Here is a 16,297-nt window from a genome sequence, read left to right on the forward strand (position 1 = left end):
TTGGCCATCCCAAGCACCTGCTTGCTGAGCTAGTGCCTGGAGCTGGCCCTGCTTGCCTGGACAGAGAGTCATACTGCTGCAGTTGCAATCAGTGGGGGAGGTCAATATAGAGATGCCCTCTTCCTCCTTCCCACATATGCACACACTTCAAAAGAAAGCGAGCTATTTTCTATGAAAGGCAGAGGATCTTGAAACTTGTTCCAGTCTTGAAAAAAAACCTCAAGTCTGTTGACCTTTACACACGCTTCAAAGCTCAGCTATTTTCCCAGGGTTTGGGGCATTGGAGGAGTGTGTTGAGGATTAGAGTTCATAGGAATTGTGGGTGATTCTGATTAATTAGTTGTCAGTTAAACCTGGGCTATAGGATGTAAATAGGCTGCTGCATATTTATATGGATTATATCTTTAATTATTGGCAGAAGTGCCTAGAGCTGGGAATAGGGTTTTTTAAAACCATACACATTAAGATAAAGCAAGAAGATAATAGAGAGATCATTTTTATAGCTGGTTGATGTGATATAAACAATACTGAAATGTCACTGAATTTCTGAAGCTGAATTCGGTGCAGTCACAGTTTTGAGTATAATCTTTGTAGCATATTTCCTTAAAGGAGAAAAAAAGTGTGAAACTAATTATAGTCACTGCCTTGTGCCTTTCATAGTGTGTGAGGCTCCTCTATGGACAATCAAGATACCTCCGCATTTCAAAGTTAATGAGCCAAAAAGATGAGACTTGTTTAGTTTCCTGTTCTTCTGCTTCTAATGGCGTAGTTGTTCCTCTAGCAAACCTTACAAACTGCTGAATTAAATGAAACATGCATTTTGTTGCTGAAGTCACAAAGCAATATTCATATGAAAGCTGATTGAATTCTTCCTAATGGCAGACTATTATATGGTAGCACAACTCCTTATCTCAGTGAATTACGTGGAAAATGAAAGCAATGAACAAAGCTGGTTATAAACAAATCCAGTTATACAGCATCTTGAAAGTTAGCTCTGTAGAATAACCACTGTCATCTTTTTAAGGGTCTCTTCCTGTCCTTTTTCTATAATTGAGACCTTGTGGATAACCTTCCTACTTCAGGAGAGGGTAGGAACTTGAGGTGTGCAGCAACTGCAATATTGCTGTTTTCCTTAGGCATTAGTTGATGCTGTCCCCTTATAAGTAATTTTTGGATAAACAATCCCGCCGGGGGTTAGTACAGCAGACAGTTAGGTGTCCAGAAATGCACTGCATTATTTTTACCACCCCATTAAGCATCGCTGACATAGGCATGGTGATTAGAATATTAGAAGCTAGAGAACAGACAAAACACAGAGATGGCACAGAGAAACACGTTTTTTGGTAGACTGGAGGAAAGCACAGCTAGAAGGAGATGTGGATTTGTTATCTTTCTTATCTCTTGCATAGAAAGCATATTTACTGTGACCTGTATCTGTCAATATGGTACTACCTCAGAAATATACTCAGCATTTCTACTAACAAAAAATCACTGATTGGCACGGTTATTCACAATGCAAAGAATGAGAGTGTATCCATGTAGCTAGATATTGGATTACAACCTGCAGATTGTTTTAGGATGGTGCTCGGTGTCGGTACAAAAGAGTATTTCTTAACCATGCTCTGAACTTCACCAATGTCCAGATCACCAAAGCCCTCAAACAGGGGTAATTTTAATCATCTTTAACCATAAGAAAGTGACTTCAGTGACACTCATATTTAAAATTAAATAGGTGCTTAAGTACTTGATTTGAGCCTAATACCCTATTTAACCAGTCCTTAACAACAAGTGCAGAGAAAGCAGGTACCCTATTAGGAGAGTTCTTCACAGTTAGTGTAAAAAGAGAGAGAGAGAGAGAGAGAGATTTCTACTGAATTTAATAGCCTATCAGGCCTCAGGTGTGCAGTAAAAAAAATAATCTTTACATTAACAGTAACTTAGTGGAGCAGAGCTCACGTTATTCAGTCTGCCTTTCTGCATCTCCTTCCTCCTCCACAGTTGACACCACATTGCTTCTGCTCAAGATAAAAGCTAAAGAGAGCATGATCTCTAGCTCTGCCCCCATGGGAAGATTATGCTACAAATTGATTGTCCTCCATTTTGAATCCTAATCAAAAACTCCTGATGCAAAAAGCAGCCAGAAGCAGGCAGGGCTGGCTCTAGTTTTTTTGCTGCCCCAAACAAAACATTTTTTGGCTGCCCCCCACCCCAGCCCTGGGCTCTCCCCCTCCTGCTGCCCCAGCCCTCGGTCACTGGTAACTCGCTCCCAGGGCGGGTCATTCAGCAGGAATTTTGGATGTGCACAGAACACAGACAGGATTGGTTCCCATATGGTTACAGAACTGCAGTAAAGTGGAACAATTTTCAGCTTGTGTGACTAGAGGATATCTGGATGCACATTATAAGACTGTCCTACATAAATGAGGAAAAGTTGAGGTGCCTTTATTATTCTTTTGTTCCATTCTTTGTTTCTATGGGGAATGCACTATCACAGTCTTTCTTTTAAACAAATAAAACTAAAACTTAAAAAAAAAATAAAGCAATGGCTGTTGAAAATAGCAACTCCAGTCCTAATAACCACTGGGAAGCATTTCTTGCTCAATTTATTCTACTTTTTATACAGCAAGTTACAGTGGATCAGTATATTTGATTTGGGGGAAATGAAGTAACAGCTGCGCAAATTGAGCTTGAGCACTCCTGAATTTTGAGGGTGTTCAAATCTGGAAGGCAGGTGCTAGATTCCCTTTCTGAATATTAGCTATATCTGGAGAGGAAAAGTCAATTTCTGCTTCCATGGCTCAGAAGTGGAAATCCTCCTAAGTGTCTGGTACTGTATCTAAAGCTGCCCAGGTCCAGAGCCTCCCCTCCCTTACTTTTCATTTTAAATTCTAGTGGGATCTACATACCTCCCTTGCTAGGCTTCAGATAGAGAGGTGCACTGTCCATTTAGTCCCCACAATTCCTTCTTTGGGGGAGAAGCCCAGGGCTGGGGTGGCAGGAGGTGCGGTGGGGGGGGGGGAAGAGCCCAGGGCTAGGGCGGCAGGAGGTGCGGGGGGGGGGGCAGAGCTGGGGTAGCAGGGAGTGCGGGGGGGGGGAGGGAGGGGAAGAGCCCAGGACTGGGGCAGCGGGAGGTACGGGTGGGGGGAAGAGCCCAGGGCTAGGGGAGTACAGGTGGGGGCCAGAGCTGGGGCTGCAGGGGGTGTGGGCGGGGGAGAGCCCAGGGCTGGGATGGCAGGAGATGCGGGTGGGGGCCAGAGCTGGGGCAGCCGGGATGCGGGGGGGGGGGGGCAGAGCTGGGGCGGCAGGGGGTGTGGGTGGGGGAGAGCCCAGGGCTGGGCAGCAGGAGGGTGCAGGTGGGGGCCAGAGCTGGGGTGGCAGGAGGTGCGGGGGGAGGGGGAAGAGCCCAGGGCTGGGGTGGCAGGAGGTGCGGATGGGGGGCTGGGGATGCGGGGGGGGGAAGAGCCCAGGGCTCTGTGTGTGTGTGTGGGGGGGGGCAGCAAAAAACCTAGAGCTGCCTCTGTTCCTACCATTCACAGCAAGCTGCAGATTTCAGTTCCATACTCCTTTCCCACACCCCTTCCTGTTACTAGTGACCGAGGGAATGCTGGGAAATGTAGTTCTTTTCCTGCTCCAGGGCTGGCTCTATAGGAAGGGAGCTAACCAAGGAACTACAGCTCCCAGGGGCCCCTGTTGGTTCTTAGCTCCCATGCTGGATTCTTGTGCCCTTTGCAAATCTGCCGCCCCAAGCAACTGCTTGCTTTGCTGGTGCCTAGAGCCGGCCCTGGAAGCAAGTAAAAACAGGAAAATGAAGGAGGAAGAAAAAAACTTAACAAAGCTTGGGATAGATTATGCATCCTTCCAAAACCCTGACCACTTTCCGAAGGAAAACAGGTAAGGTAAATAAAAACTTGGTTCTTTGGGACAAGGAATGCCTCCTGTCATGTTTAACACCCCAATCCCCTGCATGGTTAAAAAACATTGCTGCAGATCCCGTGACACTGTTTCCCCTAGTCATACAGGAAACACTGTAGACACATATGCCCCCATATCTTAAAGAAAAAAAATGATTTTTCAGGGGAAAAAAGAAGGAAAGAAGTGACCTTCACCCAAGTGCAATCAGATAGCACAAGTCCATGTGAACCAGTTGGTTCATGTTAAATTGGTTACAATAAAGCATTGTGCAGTCCTGCACTGTAGTTAATTTCATCTGACAGTATAACCAACATGGATTTATTGGATGTTACTTAAAGAAAAAAATCTTTTTTTCTTTTTTTAAATCTCAAGATGACTATAAAATAGGAATTATAAAGCATTACGCAGAGGGATGCCAGGCCTATTGTAGGACAACGACATCTGCTCATATGCATAGATATGTGCTTTGGCTCCAGTCATGAACAAAAACAAGCATTTCATGGGACAACACATCTTTCTTTTCCTGGTTTAAAGACGCATAAATGAATTTGCATTTTGAAATCCACAGAGAACTGTGGGTTGTTAGATTGTTATGAATTCCACCAGGCGGAGTGTGTTCAACAGTCCCTTGCAATATGATGGTGACATTCTTATTATTTGAGACTATTTTTGTATGCAGCATAAAATATTTCCTGTAATATTGCTGTCTCACAGTGCATTATGTACATGGAAGACTGATTCTCATTGTTGTTCTTGGGTCTTTATGATTCATTAAGGGCTGCTTAAGTCGTGTGTGCGTTGTGGACCTCAGTGAGCTTTATTATTATTTTTCTACTATTCAGTGTATGAACATATAAGGTTAATTAGGTAGTGGTTTTCTTTATTCTATAGCTATGTGTATATTCATGAGAGGAATTGTAGTATAGTACAATAGGTAAGTAAGCTTTCATGTTTACACTTTAAATTAGATGACTCAAGAAGGATTTAAATTAACTAGGATGATTGCTGTATGTTAAGTACCAGTAGGTTATCTAAGCAGTAATACAACAACACATGCTGTGTTTACTGTAGCCACATCCTGTGTTTCTAACATTTAAAGTAGTGCTTATTGAACATAAAAGGCCCAATCCTGCTCACGTTTGATTTTGCCATTGACATCAGTGGGACCAGGATCAGACTCGATAATGCACACTTCTTTTTCAGTAAATCTCTATTGTAGTTATGTAGTGGCTTTCTTTTCACTTTCTTTTATTTATTTTTAGTGCTAACTTACTGGTGCTGGTAGTATCTGTGACCAAGCACTTAAAATGGCACCATATCCGTGAGCAGTGGCATCATATGTCAGAGAGCGAGAATCTTGATAAACTGCCTCTATAGTAAACTGAGTAAACTTAGACCTGAAGTCACTGGGAAACCATGCAAAAGGACCTCCAGCATACCATTTTAAAGAGTAGCATTTTCAAATGGAGCTGTATTTCAAGGGGAAAAAAAATCACAGATACTTCATGTACAATTATCAAATGGTCATGTCTCTGCTAAATCAAAACCAGTGTGAGTCCCCCACAACCAAGAAAGAGCCTTTTCGTCCCTGATTATTATGGACCCAATGCTGCAAGAACTTATCTGTTTCAGTAATTGTATGCATGGGAGTAGTCCTGGTGGCTTCACTGTGAAGACTCACATGAAGAAAACTACTTTCATCCATGATGGTGGATATGATAGTGTGTATAGACTCCACCCGAGTCAGAAAAAATTTAATGGGTGGCTGGATGCCTTAATAGATCCATCCCGTGACACCTGAAGCTAGTGTTTGGCTTCCAGGGAGAAGCAAAAAGGAAGAGTCCAGCTCAGCTGGTGGCTGTTTGGGAGGGAGAATAGACTTCCAATTTACTATGTGGGGCAGCTGGGGATAGGAAGTGGGGAAGACTTTGCTGAGGATTGAGCCCAGGAAGGCCGGAATACTTTGTTTCTCTGTGTTTATTTTGTGCAACGGGTACCCTGGAAAGGCGTGGAACTCTTATATAATTAAGCTGAAGAGCTAAGTAACCTCATTCCGGAAGGGGTTGGAGACTGGGTGGATCAGCTGAAAACCCTGAGGAAAACAGGGGCAGAGTGACTGCTGTATGGTGTTGCAGCATAAGGAGGCATGCAGAGAGGACTCTTGGCCACAACGTGAATGGCCTTGGACAAGTATTAAACTTCAGCTGTCTTTGCTGTAGTTCCATTTCACACATAGGGTGAGGAATCAGTATTTTTTTTTTCATGCCCACCAACCACCTCATAAGGATTTTTCTCTAATTTAAAAAAGTAAAATATAGAAGACAGAATCCAAGCCTAGACAAAGAAATAAGCTGCAAAGATGAACGCTTTGAACAGGTGAAAGAAAGAGATTAAAATTGAAACAGTTTTGCAAATTTAGGATCAAAATTCAACCACTTTTACTCATTATGAGTAGCACATTAGTCCATGCATAGTGCCATAGAAACAGTATATCCATTTTATGTAGATATTTATTATTACTTGACATGCCTTCCAGAATATATGAAAACTATTTGCATTTTCTATAATCACAAAGACTATTTAAAAAAAATCAGTAATTGAAAAGGAGTGGTTTTTGTTGTTGTTGTTTTTTTTTTCAGTGAAATTTAAAATGTCTTCCCTTTGGTATACCCTCTTGACAGAAATAAGTCTATCATGAATTCAGTTTCTAGATTGACTGCTCAGTCAGTTTTCTTATTTTACCAAAAACACAGTGATGACTGAGTTAATGACTGTATTGCTTTTTTGTCAAATGTGCTTGAGTTTTGCATTTGTTACTAATTAGAGATCAGATGAATCTCATTAAAAGGTTATTGTAACTTTTCTCTCCATTGAGAAGAGACAAAGAATTTCTCGTCTGAAAAACAATGCAACTGTCAGCACCTAATGGATTTGCCAATGTTGTTAGGAGTGAATAATAAACAGAAAATGACTTAACATGAACTTTTGTGGAGGGTCTAAATTCAGCTTCACAACACAGATCAATATATTTTTCAAGATGTGACTATGTATTAAAAGTGCTGAGAGTTTTGTTGATAGCAGAGTGACATTTTCCTGTTCATTTAGCTTAGATTTCTCTCCAAAGAAATCTGAAGAAGTGAGGTTCTTACCCGTGAAAGCTTATGCTCCCAATACTTCTGTTAGTCTTAAAGGTGCCACAGGACCCTCTGTTGCTTTTTACAGATTCAGACTAACACGGCTACCCCTCTGATACTTGTCTCCAAAGAATGAAATAGATAAATGAGTCGTGATACACGCTCTAAAATAAATGAATTGCTCTTACATTTAGCTTCCACCATAAACAATGATGTATGTGTTTTTCCTCCTTTTTGTTGTTTCAATAAAATAAGCATTTGATTTTTCCTTTTGTATGTAGTAAAGCCTATGCTATATGGGATAATACCTAAAATAATGGCAGTATATTGTTTGTATTTATTATATCTGTATTGTTTGTATCTTATTAACCTTTCATTACTTGTTTGTGCAGAAACTGTTCTCAGCATCAGTGCTATGTAATTGCAAGGTGTTACTATTACTGCTGTTGTTTCACGCAGGTTTTACACAAAACAAAGTGCAACATAGAACTTTAATGTTAATTTGTGAGTTTGTGAAACCTGTCTGTTTTGTAATATTGTAGTTTGAAAATGTTACAATAGTTGATGTTGTTTATAGTGTGTGTATCTCTCTCTCTCTATAGCCAGCTTTATAGTAGGGCTTGAATCTTCAATTGACAGGTGCTTAGTTCTTTACAGGACCACACCTGTAATGAACTAAGTCACTGTTCCCCCCTCCCCCCTTCAGTTAAATTTGTACAACCCAATTGGTACGGACTGAGATGAATGTTTGTAAATGAGGCTATTTGTTTCTATGTTTTTAATAAGTCTTCAGCATTAGTTCAGATGTAAAAGTTTCACTGAAATAATGAAAGCAGTACTACACAAGTCGAGTTGTTATAGATGTGTTTAGTTTTTAGATAAGAGAAACTTACGAGGCAGCATAGTCAATAGGACTGAGTGTGTAAGTGGAAATTGGGTGCTCTAGTCCAAGCACTGGAACTGAGAAGAGGGAGAATAGCTGTTGTGCTCTCCATGATTCCCTTTCTGATGTCAAGGCATCCTGGATGAGAAGGGGAAAAGTGTCTTACCTGCTTGAATGCAAAGGAGTGGGGAGGGTTAGAGGCTGACAGAAGCAAGCTAGGGGTGAGGCAGTCCAGAAGTGATGAAAGCAGGTGGGGACAGACACATAAAGTGAGAGGTAGGAGCACAGGGAGACATGGTAAGAAGGGGATGGATATGGAAAGGGGTTGAGGGCAGATTGTGGGGAGATGAAGCAGAAGGGCCCGTAAAGACTGGTGCACACTTCTCTCAAAACCTGTAAACAAACCCAGAATTCCTAAGAACCTACTCCTCTGCTGTCAGCAAAAAAGCTGTGAAACTCACTCGCAAAGTGTGTCTCATCCCCCAGGCATTACTGATCACAAAGAGGATAGCAGCCTACCACTACTGTCAAGTTATTCTGTTAACTCAAATGGTAGAGGTCTGTACTGTGAATTTAAATGTCCTAGCCCTGATGACTCATGTGGGATCAAAATGGTTCCACATGATGTGATTTCTGTTTTTATTTAAGCAAACAAACAAAAATAGAAAATGATGACGACAAGAAATATGCCAAAATAAGAAATAAAGGTTGCAAAGTCAAGCACTCCATAGTTAGGAAATGCCAGAATTAAGGTTGCCTATGTTAGACAGTCAGTGTATGGCCTTTTCTCTTATATTGAGATTATTGTATATTTCTTATATATTTGTTAGAGTGAGAAATCAAAAATAAGTGATCTAGACTACTACTCTTCAGCCTGTGGCCCACAGACCCTGGGAGTCTGCAGACTATGTCTAAGATTTCCAAAGGGGTCTGCACCTCCATTTGGAATTTTTTAGGGGTCTGTGAATGAAAAAATGTTGAAAACCACTGATCCAGATTGAAAGTACATGTTTTGATCTTGGGGTGCTGAGAAATATGTCACAGATGAGATATAGCTTTAACAAGCAGCCATGGACAAACTCTAGGAGCAGATGTGACAGAATACATAGTAATGCCATCATACACAATAATACTACTTCTTTATAAATGAATGGGCAACTAATCTCCATTTTCACAAAGAAAATGTTTGCTTGTATTCTATAGTACAGGAAAATCTGAGATACTTGCTGTTCCATTTCCTTCACTACAATCTTAAAGAAAGTGTTGTATTAAAACCAGCATTCTCTGAGTTCAAGAGAACTAGATGGAGAACTGCTTTTTGATTTTATCATTATTAGTCATGTTTATTAGGACAGTGTCTAAGAACTAACTAGGAATGGGGCCCCATTGTGCTAGGCATTGTATGCATACAGAGTAGTAGACAGTCCCTGCTCTGAAGAGCTTGCAATCTAAATAGACTAGACCAGGGGTAGACAACCTATGGCACGTGTGCCAAAGGCGGCACACGAGCTGATTTTCAGTGGCACTCACACTGCCCAAGTCCTGGCCACCGGTCCGGGAGGCTCTGCATTTTAATTTAATTTTAAATGAAGTTTCTTAAACATTTTAAAAACCTTATTTATTTTACATACAACAATAGTTTAGTTATATATTATAGACTTATAGAAAGAGACCTTCTAAAACATTAAAATGTATTACCGGCATGCGAAACCTTAAATTAGAGTGAATAAATGAAGACTCAGCACACCACTTCTGAAAGGTTGCCGACCCCTGGACTAAACCAATGCAGGGTGGGGAAGAGGTAGGGGTGCTGGAATAATTTATATAGGGGGAGAGCTGAGAGCCATTGAACAAAACTGTTAACCCTGTATATAATGGAAACTACTTCAAGCCAGGGAGTGCAGCAGCACCGCCAACACCCCTAGTTCCAGCACCAATGGGAAGGGGTAAACGTCACAAGCAGAGAGAACAATGTGATGGCAGCAAACATCATGTTAGTCACATAGTTTATTTATTTTGTGCGTTTAGTTTGAAGGGGATGAGCTAAACTTAAAGAAAAGTGAAGAGAAGGGGCTTTGGAGGACAGGGCAGGGGAGAATAGGGGAAGAAGTCCAGGGAAGTGGTCTGTGAGGAATGAGGAGGGAGAGGTTTAGAGCAAACATTCAATCATCCGAAGGCAGAAAAAGTTCTGGAAAACTACAGAAAGTTCTCTGAATATCTGATGGTCCCTTCCCTGATTTGGTTGCTTTTGCAGCTGCTCCTCAAGGCTCAAGTTTCTCTGGCTGGCTCCTCTGCAGTTTTTCCCCAAGCCCACATGGCAGGGGGTGGGGGTGAAGGTTTATATGTTGATGAGGAAGTAAAGTAAAGCACCATCTGGGTCCTAATTTCCCCAGAGTAATGGGGGGTGCCCCTGCTTAGAGCTGTTTAATCAGCTAGAGGGTTTACTATTAAGTGATACAAGATTTTTTCCCAAGGCTGAGACCTTGTGCTGCCTTTACAGTAGTTCCAGTCCCTGATAGCCAGTAAGTCGGAACCTAGCTTTGGAAATCAAACTCCATGTTCCAGTCTAGCAATGGTAGTGATGGAATACCTCTAAGAATTTGGGAATTTGATAGCATTTTCCTAGTCACCGATGGAGCTTGTTTTTTTGTTTTTTTTTTTTAAATAAATATATATATATATATATATATAAAAAACCTTTCTATTCATAGCAAGACGGCTTAGTGGGGACCAATTAAAAGTTCCAAGAAAGCTTTTTAAATGAATAAAAGTGAACTGCATGTGTGCACTTCAGATATAACAAATGTGGATGCGGAGGGAGGGAAATGCTTTTAAAAGGCTTCAAAGTCACTTAAACTTTAAAAAGGTTCATAAGGAGTTTTTTAATGAACATTTTTTTAAAAAATGTAAAGTGAAAGTTAATAAGAGATGCAGGCAGGCACTTGTTGGTGGCAGAAATCTTTCAAATAAAATAAAAGTGAAAAAAAAAACTATTTAAGGCCCCATCAAGCAACAATGATCCAACTGTGTAATTTCTGCGGTATATGGTACTCCAACACTGGCCTGGAAAATGTGATAAACACAGTTGTGTCTTGCAGCATAGCAAGGTCTGAACTATATATTTCCAAACCATGTCATAGCTGTGGATGTTTGCAGGGCTACTTCATGACTTGGAAACATGATTGTGCCCCATCCACTTTGCAACACCAAACTGTGTTTTAATTGGTCGAGGAGCTACAGTGTTCTAACTTGGCCACCCAAAGTAGTAGAAATTGCAATGGCGATGGCATTGAACATAAGCCAGAATGGATGTTAACTCTGTTTCCTTGGCCAGAGTATGAAAGAGGTGAGATGTTTGTTAAACGGGTTCACCAAACCCTGCTAGGTTAGTGATTTATACTGTGGTTTTGAAAACCAGTTTAAAATCCTTTGTTCACCTGTGTGCATGCTGGTCAGGCAAACTGTTTCAGCAGCATCTTGGTAGCAAGATTTAGGTTTCAAAAAAATAGTTCTGCAAACATTGTTCCAGCTCCACTGTACTCAGGGCCTAAGAAAAATCATTAAAAAATCATATGGCTACATGGGGAACAGAAGTGGATGCACAATAGCCAAAATAGAGGTACTTGAGGGTAGAGCAAAATAGTGAGGTATATTGGTAGGAGCAGTGGTGTGGTGTTTTAAAAAAAAAGTCATAGTCCCCAAATGAGAAGTGGCTAAACTCAGTTTACCCTTGACTACACTACTGGGTACGAGAATATATCTGAAAGGGAGCAAGCTAGGGGAAACCAATCTCAGGGAAGCTGAGAAAAGAGAGTCCTATGGATTGAACATGAGCAGAATCAAAGATGAAAGGACAGGGCAGTACACCTAGTTGAAACATTTCTATATATTTTTTTTTAATGAAAAATTGAGCGAGGAATGGAAACTGGCTAAAACTTTTGTGATTTTTTTTTTTCTTGGATAAATCAGAGCGCAAGGGGAAAAAAACCCTAAGAGTACAAACCATAAGTAAAAGTAGTTGAGAGAAGCTGGAATTGGTTAGAGTGCCAAGAATCATAGTCTAGAAGCCCCAACTGTCCCCTAGTCAGGTGCCAAATCTCTAGTATCACCGCAACAACTTCTATGATTCAGTTAGGCATTTTTAATTCAAAATTCCCCATTGAAAACTTAATTTAAGGGTAATATAACACTCATTTAATTTAACTGCAACTAAAATAACACAATGGGTGCTGTACTTGTTGCATTACTCATTTTTATATTTAATTAAATAAAACCCTTTATTTTGATTCACTTCAGCAGCTGTCACAAAATGTCACAGCAGAGTGTCATGAATCCAAGAGCTCATGCAAAACAATTTGTCAGTATTGGCACAGAGTGTGCAAGGGGCTTATTTGATTTCAAAAACTCAACCTTGCAATTAATATTATTATTATTTAATAGAATAATATAAGCAGCCATCATGAGGGATACCTAACCAAACCTACCTTCATTGCAAATGCACGGCACATTTCTTTGGCCTTGCTTTCTCTAACATAAATGCATAGCAAGGTCTGTGTGTATATCACTTCTTTGCCTTTGCTTTATCCCATTAATTGGGGTTGGCGTATCTTCATCTCCAAGTATTCCTGTTGCGTATATCTTCCAAACTGTCAAGACAATCTACTACATATTCATATCCCTCTAGGGAGAGGATGAGAGAATAAGTAACAGATGATAATTGTTAGTCACCTCACTTAATGCATTACTTGAAGCCCCTCAGATACTTGGCTGAGGAACACAGTATAATAACCTATATTGAACAGAATAGCAGTGTTCAAGAATTATAGCTCACTAGATGTTATTCTGGCACCATCTGTTTCTCACTACAATTGACTTTTGAAAACATTAGCATCTCCAGCTTTCACAGTGACCTCACAGGAGCCAACCTGCTTGAAACAAACCACTGTGTATTTATATACTCCAGTCCAGTCCCTTGATTTTATCATCACTGATACTGAAAACATTTCAGATCACCACAAGCTGGAAAATGAATATCCCACCAAGGTATGTCAGAATGTCTAAACATGATGCTATAGTATTTCATTAAAAATTATTATAGTATTAAATGCCTCATGACAGAGGTACAACCCAATTGGGTTACACAATTAGGTTTTGTAAAAGGTCTACAAATCTTTGACTAATATCAAGAAGAAAAAAATTAGCTGTGACCATTCACAAATTGGAAGTAACAATTTAATAGAGAATTCAAGGTTTTATAGCCTTCAACTATAAGACCTAAAGGTGAAAATCACCCATATGCAGAGGGTCATCACAAGACCTATGCACTACTTAAATCCCACATAAATCCTATTTTGAGGCTATAGGCCCTCTGCACAGGAGTGACTTTCTGTTTTGGTGAGCAGAAGGAATACAGAGGATAGTGCTGTGCTGATAAATGAGCAGAAGAGACCCAGAAAACCTATATGTTCTATTTTGGAAAATAAAACAATGCATTGACAGAAACTACCACTATTGCCATTCAGATAATGCTCCTTCTCTTGAGAAACCAATACAAAGCTTTTTAAAATTGTATTTGTGTTAGAATTCTGTATTCCCTGGGATATTGAAGTTTTCACAGCATCTATGCTGCCTAATTGTACTACTACTTCCTTTTCCTCACAAGGTTGGTCTATCACATCAATGGAAACAGTGTCTATTAAAGCATTCTGTAGAAATTCTAAAAAATGTATAGAGTTAATGCAGAATATTATTCCTTCTATAGATTTTGGTTTTAAAAATAACATTTAATTACAGCAGAAATAAATTGCAATTACATTTTGCTGAATGGTTCAAAAATAGTCTGACTTTTATAAGTTTTATAGTTTTGTTTTGTGACTTCTCCACTGCCCTCTCCCCCCCAATCAGGGTCAGGACTCCTAGTTTCTAACTTGGATTTTGCCACTTTCTCACTGCATAATTCTGTGAAAGTCACTTAGGGTAAAGTTATCAATTGCCTCTAAAAATGCATCTGCAATACTTGCTGGTGCACCTGTTTGCAAATGCAAAATTATGTATTTGGAAGAGCCAGTTGAGTAATTATATGTTAACCCATTTAGGTAGATGGGGTGAAACTCTTGCTCAATTACAGTTCATAGCAAGAACTCCCATTTAATAAAATGAGGCTATGAGTTTAATTCAAAAGCTTTTGATACTTAACTTTGTGCCTTTGTTTACCCAAATAAATACATACATTTCTAAAATGCATATAATAGTAGTTAACACACAATGGCTTTGTGTAGTTTCATTAATTGTGTATTTTTTAAACTTCTGTGTACAGGATGATTTTATTTACAAAGGGTATTTATACACTGCTATTAGACACATGCGGCTGGCCTGTGCCAGCTGACTCATACTCGTGAGTCAGGCTGTGGGGCTGTTTCATTGCAGCATAGATGTTTGGGCTCAGGCTGGAGCCCAGACTGAAGTACCCTGCAAGGAGGGTCCAAGAATCTGGGCTACAAGCCCAAGATCGAACGTCTACACTGCAGTGAAATAGTCCCACAGCCTGAGCCCCGTTAACAAAAGTCAGCTGGCATGGACCAGTTGCAGGTTTTTAATTGCAGTGATCACTGGAACAATCACATTCATTCAGCAAAGCAGGTTCCAGGTACTATGGGCATTAAACTGCCACAGATCTACTCCTTAAGTGTCTCTTGAATTTTTCACCTCTTCCATGCTGTAGCTTTCTATATGGTGTTGCAAAAACCCCACAGAAAGGAAGCTCTCTGTTAAATTCTGTAAGCTTTTGGAATATCTTTATATAGAATTCTATTAAATTTTTGAGGAACCCTATGAGTTTAATATGCTGTATCCTGTAGGGATACATTCATTAGTGTTTTATAGGTATTATAAGAACTGTATAATGGATCAGACTTATACTTATGCCTATGAAGAAAGAATAGAAATACATTCTGAATTTATGATAATGACAAAAGAAATTTGACAGGCTCTTCTTCTGTTCTTTTTCTCTCCCTTCTGTTAGCATTTATTCAAATGTTGTTACTTTTTTTTTTATTTCAAAAAAGACATGGTGACATTTTTATTATGGAGAGGAACTATTTATCATGTTTATATATATATATTAGACAGGTGGGAAACTTGACATGTCCTCTGAAGATTGTGACAAAGAGGAAGCACATACTGAGAGAATGGAGGGTACCCCCCGATCTCCTTTTGAAGGATCTGTAAACCCATTGACCAGCTGAAGGAGAAGGGGAGCTGAGTGACCTCTCCTTCTCCACTTTTCATTAATTTAAACCTTATCTTGAATTCCTGGGAGCCTCATCCTGCTCCACTTCAGCTGCCCCCCCCCAATTTTAGTATCAGAACTATTTTTTGCAGATGCTGTGGATCCACTTGATCACTTTCTAGGGGTGTCAGGAAGGAATATTTTCTTCCTGTTGGAATCATTTTGGCAGAGGCCTGGTGGGACTTTTCATTTTTGTTTCTTACCTGCCTTGCAGCATCCTGGATACACAGTTGAGGGGGTTTAGTAATTGGTGGTAGTACTATGTAGAGATGTTAGTTTGTCACAATTTGCAGCCAGTTTCCAGTGCAGTTAAGACTGGTTTCCAGAAGTAAAAGACCTGGGATTTTGCTGATGGAACTTATACCTCTGGGATAGGTGGAAACTTCGGTCTTCATGTGCCAAGGCCTGCCCCCATTTTATTACCATCTGTCCCCCTCACGGAGTGGGGAGGGGAAAGGTGAAAGGATTCAGAACAGCAAGCTGAATCACAGGGTTAAGTAAGGAGAGTGTACCCCAAGTGATGGGTTACATGTTAAGAGCCCTGTAACGCCTGCATATGAACCACTTAACATGTCTAGTATTGAGCCTCCCCTGTGTCAAGCTTCTCCTGTTGCTTAAATTCTATCCCTCATTCATTGATGTGTCCTGGTCAATGTAAGGATGAATAGTCGTAGGCATTTGGTGCTCTCTTCTGCATTGTGAAGTGACACTGCACAGTTATTTGGCTAAATTATCTCTTCCAGTTGGTAGGCATAATAGTCTTGTCATTCAAGTTGTGACTGAAATCTCTTATCTGAAATCCATTCCCCCTTCCCCCGGCCCCTCATAGGTGTGCATCATTGTTTTAGCATGCAGAGATATGTTAAAATAGGAAGCTTGTCAAGAAAACAAATCTGTATCCAGTTCCCAGGCTGGAAAACCCAGATAATGGGATGGCAGTGTTAACATGAGGTGTTATCATTTTCTCTTCAAAACCAAATTGAGAAGAATTTGGAAGGGATGCAGTGGTAACAAGATGGTGTATTATTAATGTTCTGTATCATGTTTTTGCTGTAGCTAACAAGCCATTATAATGATCTG

At 40.2% G+C, this 16,297-nt stretch overlaps 1 long non-coding RNA gene across 1 annotated transcript in view; it reads left to right on the forward strand.

Annotated features, from left to right (window-relative positions):
- The first annotated feature begins 3,749 nt into the window (after positions 1-3,749).
- The window catches only part of LOC128831086 (uncharacterized), a 60,270-nt gene continuing 47,722 nt past the window's right edge, over positions 3,750-16,297 (forward strand). The window contains exon 1 of the long non-coding RNA XR_008443744.1: positions 3,750-3,891. This is a non-coding gene — a long non-coding RNA (uncharacterized LOC128831086). The remainder of the gene's footprint in view (positions 3,892-16,297) is intronic.

The sequence above is a fragment of the Malaclemys terrapin genome, chromosome 2 (genome assembly GCF_027887155.1).
Source record: "Malaclemys terrapin pileata isolate rMalTer1 chromosome 2, rMalTer1.hap1, whole genome shotgun sequence".
NCBI classification, from domain to species: Eukaryota; Metazoa; Chordata; order Testudines; family Emydidae; genus Malaclemys; species Malaclemys terrapin.